Source organism: Zalophus californianus, chromosome 10 (genome assembly GCF_009762305.2).
Source record: "Zalophus californianus isolate mZalCal1 chromosome 10, mZalCal1.pri.v2, whole genome shotgun sequence".
Classification (NCBI taxonomy): Eukaryota; Metazoa; Chordata; class Mammalia; order Carnivora; family Otariidae; genus Zalophus; species Zalophus californianus.
The window spans coordinates 80,103,497-80,120,535 of NC_045604.1; the positions used below are offsets into that span (position 1 = coordinate 80,103,497).

Genomic DNA, 17,039 nt, shown 5'->3' on the forward strand with positions numbered 1-17,039 from the left:
TTGGTCCTGGTGGTGGGGGATGCCTTAGACTCCTTTGAGCATCTGATATGACCTTTACGAGAAAAACACACATACACATAACGTGTTTGCTATAGTTTCGGGGGAATTCGTGGATTCCCAGAGCTCATTATGTGTTGACCTCTGGCTCCCTTGAACATAGTATTAAAAACTCCATCTCTGGAAAGGAAGCCAGGGTACAAATGATCTGCCAGGAAATCTCTGTCCATTTAGGAAGTTTTGTAGAGCAGAGACAGAGTTAGAATTTTGTGCCTTCTCTGTTTCCCCTGGGATATCACATTTCCTCTTGGCTGAAGAGTTTGGCCATTGGTATGGAAACTTTCCCTGGGCAACGTTTTCTTTCTTTGTTGTTACTGACATGAGGTATTTTGCTCTAACCCTGGAAAGTGACTTGGTTGACTCTTGGAGATACTATGTAGGTTAATTGAATGTAATTAAGCTGGTTAAAGTGGCATCTGGCTTACTTCTTAATTATGTGGCAAGTTACTTCTGGGACTCTCTTTCCTCATCCCTAAGATCGTACTAATAATAACAAACCCATAGGCTGTTGAATAGATAACATTCAAAGGGTGTTGACTAGGATAACGTCTTGTATATGAAACACACTCAATGATCGTACACCACCGCCACCACCACCATCATCTCTAACATTCAGGTCTCTTGATCTGACTATGTGACGCTTTATCTGTACAATATTGTCATATTTTGATCACTCCTTTTTGTAAAGCAGAGGGATGCTGGCAGATATCATTTCCTTCAAGTACCATTCCACCAACTTAAATGTTGTGGTTCTGAGGAACAATCCAAATGTCTTTGCACATGCTTTCACTTCTTTATGAGTGTCCACCTGGGATCCAGCATTTACATAAAAGTCCTTAAATTGACCTTTAGAGCTGGAATGGTCTCTCTTCCCTTAATGTTTTAGACTCCCTTCTGTGCTCAGAAGCTGATGAAATCTGAAATCCGCCCATTTTGTGCTTTTTTGGAGGAAAACCCAGTTTAAACACTTAATTTTATTGGTGACTTAAACCTTTGTTTGCCATTTTCTTTGCAAGGAACTCTGAGATTTTGAAAGCAGCCCTCTGCAAATAAAAACATCATGACCAGACTTCTCAGTGCTCTCTGTGTGGATGGATAGTTTTGCAAATGGAAAAAAATGATGCATTTTCTTGATTCCAAGTAGCTGAAATTTGACTAGAAAATCTTAGCAGCCCCGAGGCCATGTAATTTAGTGCTCCTGACACTCTTCAGCCATCTGCCAGTCACTTCCCCAACCTTATTTCTCCTCCTCTACAGCCCCATTTGGAGACAGTAAAACTTTGATTACCTAGAATAGTCAGAGTGAAAAAGATTCTGAATGAATAAATTTTCCAGTTCATTAGGTAATCATCCTGGTAGAAAAAGATGATTGGGCAGACCTATCTTCGAGTTCTGTCACTGCTTTTTTTAAGCACGTCCTTGACCAAGTCACTTCATTTTCCAGGGCCTTTATTACTCCAGCCAAGAAATGGGAATGGAAATGGAAACATTTCAAGGTTACTTTGTGGATTAGAAACAAATTTGTAAAGCATATGGCTTATAATCGGTGCTTGGGAAGAGTGGGTTCCCTTCCTTTTTTCATTCATTCAACAATTTATTGGATAGTGCCTGGGTGCCCAGCACATTCCTGGGAACTGGAGAGGGAATGTCAAACAAAACTCTATTGCCCATGCCCTTAAGGAGTCTAGTGGTAAAATCTGGTATGTTCTAAGATGGGGAAGTTTAGGGTGCTTTAGGAGTCCATAGGAGAGGAATCTAACCCAACCTGGATTAGAGGTTATAGCTGGGATCATAGATGATGATTCTCATCATCATGGTGATGGTGATGGCGATGATGGTGGTCATGATTTTGATGATGATGATGATGATGATGACGATGACATTAAGTGACGTGACAAAGTCTGCATAGCTGATAACTGTCAGAGTCTGTTTCAAACTGAGGCTCTTCCTCACTCCAGGGCCCAAGGCTCTCACCAGCTCTCTCCAAGCTCATTGAGCTTGAGGATTTCTTCCAAAGTGGACTAGGAATGAAATGTGGAGCATTCAAATCCTTGTACTGTGATGACATTTACTATTGCCCCCCCCTTTTTTTTTAATAATCCAAGGTCACTGTTTTCAATATTTTGTAAATTCATTTAGGAAGAAGCCTGTGGATTAACAGTACCGCCTGTCTATCAAATGCCACGTGCTTGAGACCACATTATTACGAACACTTTCTCTGACCTGGAATGGATATGGGTTGGCAACTGTGTTTTCATGAGTCCAAGAGGACTTTGACAGAGAATCTGTGAAATGGGTGTTAGTGAGATTCAAACTTGGCAGTGACCAACTCTCTCAAGATTGGATATGAACATCCTCCGGAATCAAAGCATCTCTTGCCTAGACTATAAATTCTGTGGCTGAGGATGACAGTACATGGGAGTTTGCTGGCAGGGGGAGCCCACCGATGTGTCATTGTGCAGCTTAAACATTAACAACATGACAACAGCTTCAAACATGGCAGAGAGATAACACAGACGTTAATTAAATCAGCCAGCCCCGGTGGGCTCCCTCTACGGAGACTCAGAAACTAGAGATAAGAGCCAGGAGTTCCCTCTGAGGTTCAGCCTGAGAAGAAACCAACATCCCCGCCACCCCTGAATGCCCTCCAACAATCTGGCAAAACAACAGGCTGTCAATCATCCAATGAGGAAAACTGGTCCTGATATGCTCGGTGCTTAAAAAGAATGGGGTTGATACCAGCTATAAATTGATGGGAGGCAGCCCGAACACCTACGTAGGTGATCACAGCCAGAATGTAGCGGTTTTCATGAAAATGTAAAAGCCCGCATTCCTGATCCTGGCATCCGCAGCCCTCTGATGAATTTCAGGTTCATTTCTCAGCTCCCTTCTTCCCCAAACACACCAGTCCCTTTAGCTGTCACTGCTCTGTCTGTATGAGAGGCCTTATCAGATTGTATTACACTGTTGACCTGCTGCCTTGCCTACCTGCCTGGAAGAGCCTTAAAGGTAGAAACTCTATGTTATTAGTCTTTTTAACTTGAACCATAGTAAGACCAAAAGAGCTTCCGTATTCTGGCCCAGGTAGCAGGTTCTCAATATTTTATCGTTGAAGGAAGAAAGGGAGGGAGGGAGAGAGAGAGAGAGAGGGAGGATGGGAGAGAGGGATGCCAGCTGTTTGCCCCATGGAATGGACCACTCAGCATGAAGCATGGCGGTCACCCCGACCACGGAATGCACTCCATTCACTAAGATCACCCGATGGAGAAATGTAAAGCCAGTTCTTGCTCATTCAGCCTTGTTACAGAAGGGGACATTAACTGTCTCTCTCCTCAGTTCCTTCTCCCTAAGTACAGCCAGGCCCTTCACTCCCGCCACCCCATCCCCCACACCCTCCACCCCCCAGGAATAGCCATGGTTGGGGGGGGGTCTCTTCTTTATTTCCCATCCCTATCTAAGTACCAAAAAGACTGTTTGCTCACCTTAAGTTGCCTTACAACATGACAAACCTTTCCTTGGATTCAAAATTTGTCTCAAATCTTAAATACCCATTTCTAGGGCCTCCACTGTGCACTCCCCACCTCAATCCAAGCACACTAACTCTCTCATGAGCATCTCTCTCTGCTGTTTCCCTGATGAGGGGAGCTGTTGTAAACTAAGGCAAGGGCTTTTAGCTTGGCGAGCCTGTGGTCACACAGTTTGTGGATAGCCTTTAGGATCCATAATTGCCCTGAAAGTGAATATGAAATCTTGTATGAGATTGTGCCAATCAATATCAGTTTCCTGGCTTTGATGAGGTACTGTGGTTCTGTAAGATGCTGCACTGGGTGAAGCTGGATGAAAGGTACTTGGGATTTGTCTGATTATTTCAAAATCTTCTTTTGAATCTCTCAGTAAGTCAAAGTAATAAAAAGTATTTGAGAATCTCGTGACGCAACCAAATACATAAAATAGAGAAAAAGGAATCTTATGCATGTGCCTCTTCATTTTTCAAGGAGAAGTTTCGTATCTTTCCTCCATGTCTTAAAGAGGAATTTGATCCACAAAATTTTATAAACATGGATATAACTACTTACACAGTTCAGAGCTTAGTGCCTTTATCCCTCACCATTGTGTGTCCTCTTGTGGGCTGTCATTTGTCATCACCAATGTCTACTTCCACACTAAGTGGGGGTGGAGGGAAGAGAGGAAAATTCTTTATACTGCAAAGACAAATTCCATACCCATATTTCTCTGATACTTTATTATATTTAACAGAATGTCTCTCTTGTTTGTAGCCCTGAGTTTTGTTTCAGAAGATCCTCCTTTTAATGTCTTAGGTTTGAGTGGATAGTGAGCCCTGGTTTAGGAGTCCGAATAAAAGTTAAGCGAAAAGAATACTCACTTTTGGTGCTGACCTTTTTGGCTTTAGTCCCAGAGGCTCTGGGCAACTTGCAAGCAAATCATGGTGTTCAAATTTCAGAGCTACCCAGAGTCCCCAGGTCTCCTCCTCCAGTTAGAAACATGGCAACCCATGCCTCCTATCCCATGAAAGACGGAGCATGGCAGCTGTGTTGGATTCAGAAATTGGCTGGTCCTGGAGACAGAGGAACTAAGTTTGAGTTCTGGTTCCAAGGGCTATTAGCTAGGGGACTTTGGACAAGCCACTTAATATCTCTAGGCCTCAATTTCCTATCTTCCAACTGAGAAAGGCAACATTACCCTCATGATGGAGTCATGAGAAATGCATACAACAGGCATGTGAAAGCACTCTGAAAACTCCAAAATAAGACCCAAATGTGAGAGATTATTATTAAGGAGAAATATGGGGAAAGAAACGATCTGGACATGGGATCTGGAAATAGGCTAAACCTGTGCTATGTCCTTTATAGTTGTCACCTAATTAAAAACACTGATGGCCGGAATCCCAGACCCTAAGCAAAGGTAAGCTGTGTCTCTGTCATAGAAGGTTTTGATGTATTTCCACATGGAGGAAAGTGAGTGGACATACTGACTTCCTTAGACCCAAGGGTAATCCTAGCCTAGCCTAGCCTAGTCTGGCCCAGCCTAGCCTAGCCATTCATTCAGTATTCATAGAACATATACATACTATCAAACCATGGGATACATGCTAAGATATGGAAACCAATGGGACACTGGTCCCTTCTCTCTAAGAGCGGAGAGTTAAGTACGGGAGACGGGAACTATTCCTTTCTAGGGAAAAAGGCAAAATAAAATCAAAGAAAAGCAAGCAGCTTTGGGGGATTTTGTTTTTAAAAGAATCATTACCAACATCCAGAGTGTTTTGGCCATCAGTTCACACGGCAATCAATCTTCTAAAATCTAATTCATCTCCATCTGCAGGCTTGGATGGTGAGCATTTCTGTAAAGATGGAAGAAAGATTCAGTTCTGCTCACCAGACACCAGATAAGAAGGAGGTGAATAGTTTGTTTTCTTTTGCATTGTCATGTTCAGAGGATGCTTTTTCAGGTACGTTATTTTTATATCAAAGCAACTGCGTGCACGGAGTTAAAAACATCAATCTGCTTTATATGAAAAAGTAGAGGTCCTGTTTCCCCATGTCTCCTCATTTTCTCTCTTGGATGCCTTCCCAAAGGCAAGGATTTTTAATGGCATGAAGTTAGTGCTGTATTTCTAAATATGCACCTGTGGCTATTTCTCCATGAATATCCCCTAGACTTTATTGATTAATTTCCCTCTTTGGAAAGATAGGATTTTCATTCTCTCTTATAGGGGTGAGTTCTTTCCCCAGTCTCAGACTAAAATGAGGGTTCTGTGGTTCTCAGAGCCTGAAGTGCATCTCTGGAATCCCACACGGGCAGTTCTCACCTTGAGAGAGAGAGAGCTCTGACTTGGCCAGTGTTGGCAGATTCAGACACTCAAGCAACCTTCCCACGGGCACTGCTGGCTCTTGCTGTTTTCCAGTTGGAATTGCTCGGGAACCAAGCAATTCCAACTGGATGTAGGCTGGCATGGCAAATGCAAAAGAACTTTCAAGATGGAAAACCGTTGGGCTGGAAGTCCAAAGATAGCTCTGGGGACCCTGATGGTAGAGGAGGAACTGAGTGGGTGCTAGTTGGGATTTGGAACAGAGAGAAGATGGGACATCTGCACAGGCCCTGGTGAGGCTCAGAGAGGAGAGGGACGAAAACCAGTCACTCTTAGGAATGAGACCTTCACATTATGATAATGAGCCCTGGGGAAGCCCAGGGATTATTCAGTGTACCCTGCTAGGACAAATGCTGCTAGCAATTTGGCAAAGACTCAGGTTGATCCTCACGTAAGACTTAACACTGAAAAAAGAAGAAAAAAGTGAAAGTAAAAGGCTTTAAATTTTTAGTAAAAATATGCACCAGAAAACAATAAAATCGAACATTTATTGAGTTGCTGAAACAGAAAAAAGTAGGAGTGCATAAAATCACAAAATAAAAGATATATTTAATTATATATTTAAAATATATATAATACATTATTATAGTATCTCTATTATATCTAACATATATATTCCCACATGGAGGGATATAGAATCTCTATGTATCTCGGTACCTACATCTTATATACATACATACACACACACACACACACACACACACATACATATATATCCAACATAGATCTAACATACATAATATAGCGCGATATTTATATCTTCAGTTTAAAAAATGTTAAAAGAAAGCAAAATGGGACAGCATTCTGAGCAAAGACCAAGCCTCGATATTCTTAACATCAAAGAGCTTATAAAACCATTATGAAAATCACTAAGCTCTCGAAAGCTCAAATAGCCAGAAAATAAAAATCACAAAGAGGAAACAAAACGGCTTTAAAAACATATGGGAAAATGTTCAGCCTTGCTAGTAATCAAAGAAATGCAAACTGAAATGGAGACACTATTTTCAGCCAGCAAATGTGTAACATTTTCAAAAAACAAGAATACCCCAAGTGATGGGGGTGTGGTGAAATTGCCACTCTCCTGCACTGCTGGAGGCATTGTGAGTTTGTACAGCCCTTTGGGAAGGCAGCTTGGCGGTGTGCATCAAGAGCCTTAAAAATATCCATGCTTCCTAATCCAACAATTCTACCTCCGAGGCAGCGATTGTAAATGCAGCCAAAGCTTTTTGTGTGAAAAAACTTCATTGCAGCGTGGCTTACCATGGTGAAAAGGAGAATGCAGTCTACATGTATAGCAAGAGGAGGAAATGGTCAAGTCAGTGATGGAGTCCATCGGTTGTGTTATTAGAAGTCATAGTAGTGAGTCAGACCAACCTGGCTTATCTTCTCTGAGCCCCGGGGAATGCTGCATGCATTTCTGCCTGTGCTTCCTTAGCTGTAAAATTGAACTAATGGGCTCCTGCAGGGTGATTGTGAGAATCTGGCTCAGGATTTGGTACATGGACCGGGGGGTGCTTTTCTTGTTTCTCACTCTTCCCTGATTTAGCACCTGGCACTGGTCTTCCGAGGGGTAGGATAGATATTCCTGTGTCTCAAAGGATTCCTAGTCAAAGGATTTCACCAGAGGTAAAAGACTAAAGGGGTTGGGGGGTTGGAGGTGCATCTGGGTGCAGCTGCTGTGTAAATGCATGGGGAGGGCTTCAAGTGCCCCATTCACCACCCCTTGTTCCTCTCCTGAAATGCTCCCACTTCAGTTGGGATTGAATAGATGATTTTGTGCTAGATTCTGAGAGTGGGGGTAGAGGTTGCAGAGATGTTTGGGATGCTGAGATGAATAAGCCGGTCCTTATGCTCAATGAAAAGTTTTCTCTTTTTAATACTCATGCTTTGCAAGATGCTTTGTAGCACATCATGTTCTCCAAGTACATGAGAAAGTGAAGAGGCTCCCCTCCGTACTCTTAAGTGGTCTTGTTTCCAACCTCAAGGTTGGAATGTTTTCCCTTTTCCTACGGTGGGCACAATTCCTGGTGATGTTTCTTTCCTAATGAGCTAAAATGTCTTCAAATCAATCCTGGGCATCCTTTAATTAAAAACAAAACAAAACAAAACAAATCGACATGCAGCTAGAATAAGTAAAAATTCTTGGATGAGCCACCATCACTAGCTTTGTGACTCATTCATCAGTTATGTGCTGAAAACCTATTCGGAAGCCAACTGGACTCATAATACTGGTTTTACCCATCACTTCCTTTCTCTGTACCTCAGTTCCCCATCTATAAAAGAAGGAAGGTGGGCAAAATGGCCTCTTTCAGCTACAATGTTCTGTGCATGTTTTAAGCAAAGGACAAGGTACTGCAGAAGTCCCAGGGAATAATGCATTTGAGGCAGAATGGATGAAGAGAATGAATAAAGGAGGCAATTGCTGAAATAAATCCACAGAGGTAGGTGAGACTCTGTGACCCGAAAAGGTGAGGTAATGCGCCCAAAGCCATGTACCATGTAAAGAGGGGATCTAGGATTTGATCCCAAGTCCAAGTAACCAAAAACCATGCCCCTGCAATCACCGTAGACCTGATGAGACTTGACCTCTAGAAAGCTCCCCTCTCCAATAGCAAGGCTGACATTTGTCACAAGTTAGCTATAGTTGGATGCAAAGGCATTGGAACCAGACCCTGAGAGGCTGACCCAATTTTCATCACTCTACCTGCCACAGAAAGTTTAAAGCCAGCCACATTGGGAGGAAGTGTTTGCTGGGCTCTGATAAGGGCTTACATGGAGAAATGCCCTGCCTTACTCACCAGGCTCCAACAAAGTCCAACTGTTTATTTGATGAGAAATAGTTTGCCTTCCACTTACATTTCCCTTGCTGGTGAGGGTCTGCAGGCTGAGTCAAGGAGTAGGACTGTATAGCATTGGGCTGATGTGTTCCTCATGCTATAGAAATGCACAGACGTAACAGGGAGGGTGTGGGGACACTGCTGCAATTCTCCAGGGCACCTCCACTGGGTTTTTGAAAGGAGACCTTTTGGAGGCAAAGCAGACTTAGAAACAGAATGTACCTTCCTAATGACTTTCTCTTAGGAGAGTGAGGAAGGAGAGGAGAAAATGAGGGAGATAGAATGAGCTTTTCAAGAAGGTATTTATAATTAAATTGCATTTTAAAGGGAATGTAGAAATCCCTGCTCTGTAAAGAAGCAAGGTGGAGAGAAGCCAGCAAATTGTAGTAGAAAGTTAGAAAGTGACACAGGCTTTGGAGTCAAGAAGACTTGAGTTGAAGTGTTGATCTGCAATTATCAGCTGTATGACCTTGGCCAATTAACCCGGCTGGCAATCAGTGTCTGAAAATAAGGATGATATGCTTGCACGTTGCAGAGGTTGTGACACAGAAGTCACTGAATGGATTTTTTTTCTCCGTCTCATTAACCAAGAAATATGTACAGTAAACAAAAATGGGTAGTGGCAGAGCACCCTGGAGTCATAAAAGTAGGTCTCTAATTAGAAGCATGGTAGTTGGCACCTTGGAATCACCAGGAGCCTTTTCAGAGAGGAAATCAGTTTTCATTGGAAGTAGCATCCCCCAAAGAGAGAGGGAAGAAGAGGAGGTTCTGGAGCCTCACGTGGGAAGCAGATCATGTGGTCTCACTCTCTTGGAAAGGGGATGTATATAAGGCATTTGGATCCATTCTCAGGGTTTAAGAGAAAGAGTGAACTGACCACTGACCTCAGACCCTGAGATGGGAAATGAATGGGACTGTTGGGTTATGTGGATAGCAGGGGTATGTCCCAAGTCCGACAGTTGAATGACATGCTTTGTAATGGAGCTCACATGTGGGCATCCTTGGCCAAGCTTAATTCAGAAAGAATGAGATTAAAAACAAAACAAAACATAGTGGGGATCCAGGAACTGTAGCGCCAGTGTAGACAGAGAGGACAAACATTATCTGTTAGACTCTGTAGCACAGTGATTCTCTTGGCCTGTAGAATCATCTGGAAAGCTCCGAAAACAAACATTCGTTGTGAACTCTACCCCAGGTCCATTAAATCAAAGTCATCATATGTAGCCAAGCTTGAGAACCACAGGTGTAGACCAGCTTTTAAAAAGCATTTGGGTTGTTTTCAGTTTGGGGCTATCATGAATAATGTTGCTATGAACATCTGTGTGCAAGTCTGTGTGGACACTGGTAAGGAGATAGAAAAATGTGGTCTATCCATACGATGGGATACTTTTCAGTGATTAAAAGGAGCAAGCTACTGACACCTACTATATCACAGATGAGCCTCAAATACATTCTGTGAAGTGAAAAAGAAAAGCAGACCCAGAGACAACAGCTTGTACAATTCTATTTCTATGACATATTCAGAAAAGAAAGAAAGAAGAGTAGATTAGTGGTTGCCTGGAGCTGGGGGTAGGAATAATGATTACCTGCAAATGAGCATGGGGGAATCTTAGGAGGAGTGCGTGTTTATGCATGCATATGGGAGGGCTCTCAAACTGATTTATGATGCTAGTTGCATCACTTGGGTAAAGTTACTAAAAATCATCAAAGTGGATAATTGTAGAGGATGAATTTCATGATATGTAAACTATACCTCCATAAAGTCGTTTACAAAAGCAATTCAGTGAGGCAACAAGAAACAACGGTGGTTGTGGATTGTTTAAAAGCCAAGGATTTTCCTGGAGCGCCTGGGTGGCTCAGTGGGTTGAGCATCTGACTCTTGGTTTTGGCTCAGGTCATGATCTCATGGGTTGTAAGATGGATCCCTGCATCTGGCTCTGCACTCAGCAGGGAGTCTGCTTGAGATTCTCTCCCTCTGCCCCTCCCCCCATCTGTCTCTCAAATAATTTTTTTTTTAAAGCCATGGATTTTCCTGTTTGAGTGTGAAGCTGAACAATTACCTTACTCCCTCTACCCTCCACCATGGGTCGAACTGCATAGAACCCTCGTTCCTTCTGCTGTGTGTGAAATGGATGGGGAGACTCAATGAGAGGACTCCCAGACGTTTTGCCAATCTGGTAGGTAGGGACTCTAAGATTACCTGGAAAAACAAAAGTATCACCGTACTTGTGCATGACGTTTACGGAGCAGCTGCTACCAGTTATGCGAAGATTAAGTGAGACTATTATACATACAGGTAGAGTACCTGGCAGGTGGAAGATGTACAATAAATATTAGCTCTCTTCTCTTCTGCATTAGGAGGAGCCTATTGTCTTTTTTCTTTATGATCTCCTCCTATCCCACTGTTGCCACCAGAACTGGGCCTGCATCACATAGGACTTCCATTTCCTCGGAAGCCCTCCATCACTTCTGCCCTTTGTTGGTACTGAAGACTTTCCCTATTGGCTCACTGATATTCCTTCCCCTCCCCTCTCTCACTCCGTTTTTGTTTTTTTGTTTTTTAATTAACATGTAATGTATTATTTGTTTCAGGGGTACAGGTCTGTGATTCATCAGTCTTACACAATTCACAGCACTCACCCTAGCACATACCCTCCCCAATGTCCATCACTCAGCCACCCCATCCCTCCCACCCCCACCACTCTAGTAACCCTCAGTTTGTTTCCTGAGATTAAGAGTCTCTTATGGTTTGTCTCCCTTTCTGGTTCCATCTTGTTTCATTTTTCCCTCCCTTCCCCTATGATCCTCTGTCTTGTTTCTGAAATTCCTTGTATCAGTGAGATCATATGATACTTGTCTTTCTCTGATTGACTTATTTCACTTTGCATAATACTTTCTAGTTCCATCCATGTCATTACAAATGGCAAGATTTTAGGGTTTTTTGATGGCTGCATAATATTCCATTTTGTGTGTGTGTGTGTGTGTGTGTGCGCACGCACACACGTGCGCGTGCGTGTACACGTACATATATATACATCACATCTTCTGTATCAGTTCATCTGTTGATGGACATCTAGGCTCTTTCCATAGTTTGGCTATTGTGGACATTTTTATTTGGGATTTTAAACTCCCAGGAAAACTGAACCCATTGCTTTCTGTCTCGTTTTCTGAACTGGGAAAGCCATGGCATCAGAGCAGTGATGGTAATTTGGCCACGTCCCCAGTTGATTGCTATCAGAATTGGTACTTTTCACTGCGTCACACCCACTCAGCCATCATCAGCTGCAAAAAGAGTCTACAGAAGTATTATTAAGGACCCGGTTTCTAACTATGCACCTTCTCACACCAGTGCCAACAAAGGGACCTCAGCCCCCTGGTGAGACATCTCAGTGGCGTGGCCTGATGGAGGCATTTTGAAATCTCAGGTGTGCCATTGAGCATCTGTGCAACTATGGGCAAGTTGTTTAACTCATAGTGTTTTTATTGATGTGGTAAATGGGAATGCTTATTGCACAAGGCAGATAGGAAAATTCAACGAGATTATTTATACAAAGAGGCCATAGGCCCAGGCACAGGGTAGATGCTCAGTGAATTCTCATTCTCTCTCCCAAGCCCCAGAAGATTAAGAAACTGCAGGGCTGTCATGAATTGTCAAAGTTCATGAGTATCTTTGTCTCTGAAATCAGAAACAGTTGCGAATCTGGCAGTCCTGGGGTCATCAGTCACAAAATCAGTTTTGAGTGGGTTGGAATGGAAAGAACCAATGTTGAAAGTGAATCTGGGCTCTTCCAATGAGGCTGTTTGTAGGAATGAATCACTCGCTTGTGTGACCTTGAGAAAGTCAATTTAGTGACTTGAGAAAGTTCTTAGCTTTGTCACTTAGGCAAAAGTAACTTATTTGGCTAGACAGATTCTGTAACACATGCCATTAGCTTGCTTACTTCTCGTTTGAAGCCTAACAAAATCCAAACATAAAAATGTGTTTTTGCCCATCAGTTATTGGCCTCTTCCAGAGATATTGGGGCATCTGATGAAAGGGAAGATGGGCCATCATTTCAGATTGCCACTTGTATTCATCGATGCTTTCAATTTAGTAACCAGGCTCTCACTTTCCCCACGTGAATCCATTTTGATGCTGTGGATAAATTTCCAATTGTCATACACAACAAGATTGTTCTGCCTTGATGTCAGCTTTTATGGTTTCATTACTTATATATATGCTCATAAAATATACTTTACACTGCTAATATCCTCTTGAAAAAAAGTTTTCTTTCCCTTGCTAATCAGTTGCAGTGCCTTGAAGGGGGTTACCCACTCCTATAGTTTCAAATGCAAAGGCTCATAAATGGTTTTAAGTTTTAATTAATTATTCCAGCCTCTAGCAGCTGTGCAGGGAAGTGGTTGTTAATGCCCCATGGTAGAGATGATGTGGGCAGACATCACCCTGAAAGGAGGAGGGAGGAAAGAGTCCCCTATTATGTCAAGTGGCCTGAATTCCATGACGTGCTGACTCTTTGTGGGATCAGAATACTTGAAAAAGTCATTCGTGTTGCCTTGAAGCGGGAGAAGCCACTTAACGGTGATAGCCATCCCTTTGGAGGAAACCCAGGGGAATCAAACCGGTTTCAGGAAGGTCTCGCTAATTCCCTAAGGCAGAAAAGTGCCAGCCAATGCTGAGAATTCGGTCAGCTGTCCTCTGTCTAGAGCAAATTCCCAAGCCGCACTTGGAGTCTGGCCCAGAGTGCTGGTCTCATTGGGTCCACTTTGAGTCGGGGCAATGGTTATTTGATGCAACAGGGATATCTGTCACTCCATATCAAGTGTAAATTCCTCAGATCTGATGACAAGGCGTGCAGTCAAACATCCTATATAGAAGGCATAGATCTGAGTTCTGCTCCAGTCTTTACCAGCTGTGTAGAATCGGTCTATGAAGAAGGCAATAATCCCTACCTCAAAGGGCTGCTGTGGGGATCAAATGTGATAATATCTTTAAAACCCTTAATACTGTGACTGGTTAGATGTTCAATACACATTTCTTTTCAGAAAATCTCTGCATATTTTTACATAATTGAGATTGCACTGCATATACAATTTTGCCTGGTATAGAAATAAAAGTTTGAAGTTGTATTTTATCAGAACTTAAGACATTGCTCTATTGTTCTGATAAGTCAATATAGTCTTCTCTTTTTTAATTTTATTTATTTATTTGAGAGAGAGAATGAAAGAGAGAGAGAGAGCACGAGAGGGAAGAGGGTCAGAGGGAGAAGCAGACTCCCTGCCAAGCAGGGAGCCCGATGTGGGACTCGATCCCGGGACTCCAGGATCATGACCTGAGCCGAAGGCAGTTGCTTACCCAACTGAGCCACCCAGGCGCCCAATATAGTCTTCTTTTTATATAAATGTTTCTGCTTTCTCTTTAATATTTCAGCATGTTCTTATTAATTTTGTGATCATAATGTATTGTCATATATATGAATATGTGTTGAGTTATTTTAATCTGTAATTTTATTCATTTTTGGAATGACCTTGTCCAGTTTAAACATCAGCATTTCTCTGGCTGCACATAACATGTTGAGAGGTGCATCATCCTTCTCTCCTTTTAAAAAGAGCTTGTGTAAGTTTGGTGTGATTTCTTCCATAAATGTTTGGTAGAATTCACCAATTCACCTTGACTTCAAATATTCTTTGTGGGAAAGTTTTTGACAAACTTACTTTCCTTAGTAGTATTCTCTTATTTTCCTTCTAATGCTTCTGGGATCTGTGGAGCTCATAACCTCTTTTCATTCCTGATTTTTAGATTTGCATCATTTCCTATTTTCCTTGACCAGTTTACTTAGGGCTTTATCAATTTTGTTGACATTTTTAAAGAAGCAACTTTTGGGTTTATTAATTTTCTCTTTTTCTTTTATTCACTTCATTGATTTCTGCTCTTTATTATTCCTTTCCTTTTACTGACTTTGCTCTTTTTTTTTTTCTTCTAAAGGTGCAATATTAGGTCATTAATTCCATACTTTTCCTGCTCCAATCTCACCCTCTTCTTTTTGGGGGATCAGATCATTTGCTCTTGTCTCACAGGAACTTGAGGCTCTGTTAATTTTCTTAACTATTTTCCCCCTTGTTCTTTAGAGGTGATAAATTCCAATTATCTGTCTTTTTTTTTTTTTTTTTGCGAGAGAGAGAATGAGAGTCAGAGAGCATGAGAGGGAGGAGGGTCAGAGGGAGAAGCAGACTCCCCACTGAGCAGGGAGCCCGATGCGGGACTCGATCCCAGGATTCCAGGATCATGACCTGAGCCGAAGGCAGCTGCTTAACCAACTGAGCCACCCAGGCGCCCCTCCAATTATCTGTCTTTAAACTCACTGACTTTTTCTTTTCCCTATTTGGGAATTTTTAAATTCCAGGTACTGTATTTTAATTGTTATACTTCTAATTTCTAGCCTTTTCATTTGTTTCCTTCTTGTAGGTTCCATTTGATTGTTGAGATTTTCTATCTATTCACTCATTAAGACCATATTTTCCTTTAAGTCTTTCCTTTAATGATTTGCACATATTTGTATGAGCCGCTTGAAAATCTTTGTCTGCTTAGCCCCACATTTGGACCAGTTTAGGACTGGTTTATAGTGACAACTTTATTTTTCTTAACTGTGGATCACTTTTTCTCATTCTTTGTATAGCTAGTGTTGTTGTTGTTGTTGGTTTTTTTTTTTATTGAATACTGGATATGATAGATAATATTAGGGAGACTTTTGATTCTGCTTTTCTGAAGAGTATTGATTCTTCAACTACTGGCTGATCACCATGAACTTGTGAAGGTTTGATTTGACATTTTGCTAGTGCAATTCTATGAAAAAGTGTTTATCAAACCTCTCTAACTCAGCTGACTTCAACCTGTATACCCTGTCTCCACTGCAGGTCTTACTGGGGCTGGGTTTTAGACTTCATTAAGATAAGCCAAGAGTAGGTTTTACTCTAGGGTGTTTCTTTATCCTAAGTTGATGACACTCTTATGTGTCAGCTGGATGTCAGGTGTGTTAAGGATGTGTTAAGAAGATCCCGCCACTATAGGGCCAGAACACACCAACATCTCTGTTACTCTTTTTCCTCCAGCTGACCTGTAGTGACCTATAGTGTCTAATTCCACTTTCCAGCTTCTGTGTGGTTAACTTTGGGAGGTCTCACTTTGAGAATGGACAACCTAGCTTTCATCTGTGGACTTGCAGGGAGCCCCCTGCATGGACTTGTAGGGTTCCCTCTCCACACAGCTTCCCTTTCTTTGATACTTTCATCATACTCTAATTACATTATGTCATCAATTCATTCATTAAAAAGATCTCCAGAGGCTTCATTTCAGAGGTCCAGAACTCTGACTGATGCCTCCTCAGCTTAGCAGAACTGTTGTTCTCTTCTCGGCTTCTAGTTCTTTCTTTGTATCAGGCTGGGAAAATTTTCCATAGACAGAGAGCTCACCTAGGAGTGTCCCTTCTTTCAGGTATTACAGTCTTGTGCCGTCTGTTTCCCACTGTCTGAAAATCTGTTAACTTACATATTTTGTCTAGTTCTGTAATTGTTTACAGTGAAAGACTGGCCCAGTACCAGTTATTCTATCATAGCCAACAGCAGAGGAATTTGGCATTTTGTTTTAATACCCAGAATTCAGATAACTTCACCAGGATATATTTAGATGTGATGTTTTGTCTTCCTTATCACTGCATTTACAACAGTTCCTGACACACAGGTGGCCAATAAACATTTGTTGAATAAACAGCCTGGGGGATTACCTGTTCAGTCTTTTCTACAGCTCAGGAAAATTTTCCTTTATTAGTTTGATAATTTCCTCTTTTCATTGTTTCTGGCACATTTACCAAATAGATTTGGAACTCCTGGGTAGATCTTAGTATCCCCCCACTCTATATTGGACGTTTTTCACCAGTTCTGATGAAATCCTTCACCTTAGTACCCCAGTCCAGATTCTAGTCTTTATTGGCATCCACTCTTCTGTGCAGACCACCCACCTTCTAAGTCTTAGTTTTTGGTTTGGCAATTATACGGTTTTAAAATTTTGTTTTTGAGAGCTCTTGTTGTTTCTTTTCCTTTGCATCCTGTTCTTTCTTATTGGTGTGATAAATGGGTAAGTTTCCTTCGGTTTTATTGTGTTAACTGTTCCCTCAGACATTAATTTGCTGCTTATTGTATTTTGAAAAATCTTTTCCCCACTGTTTGGTTTCTTCAGATGTATGGAAGTTATTGGTTGCTTT

General features: G+C 41.9%; 1 long non-coding RNA gene across 3 annotated transcripts in view; it reads right to left on the minus strand.

The window, feature by feature from the left end:
• Positions 1-17,039, minus strand: part of LOC113931859 — a 108,738-nt gene that overhangs the window by 8,173 nt on the left and 83,526 nt on the right. For all 3 annotated transcript variants that reach the window (XR_004819340.1, XR_004819339.1, XR_003522895.2), the window contains exons 2-4: positions 5,326-5,419; positions 4,442-4,633; positions 4,134-4,220 (exon numbers count right to left, since the gene is read on the minus strand). This is a non-coding gene — a long non-coding RNA (uncharacterized LOC113931859). The remainder of the gene's footprint in view (positions 1-4,133; positions 4,221-4,441; positions 4,634-5,325; positions 5,420-17,039) is intronic.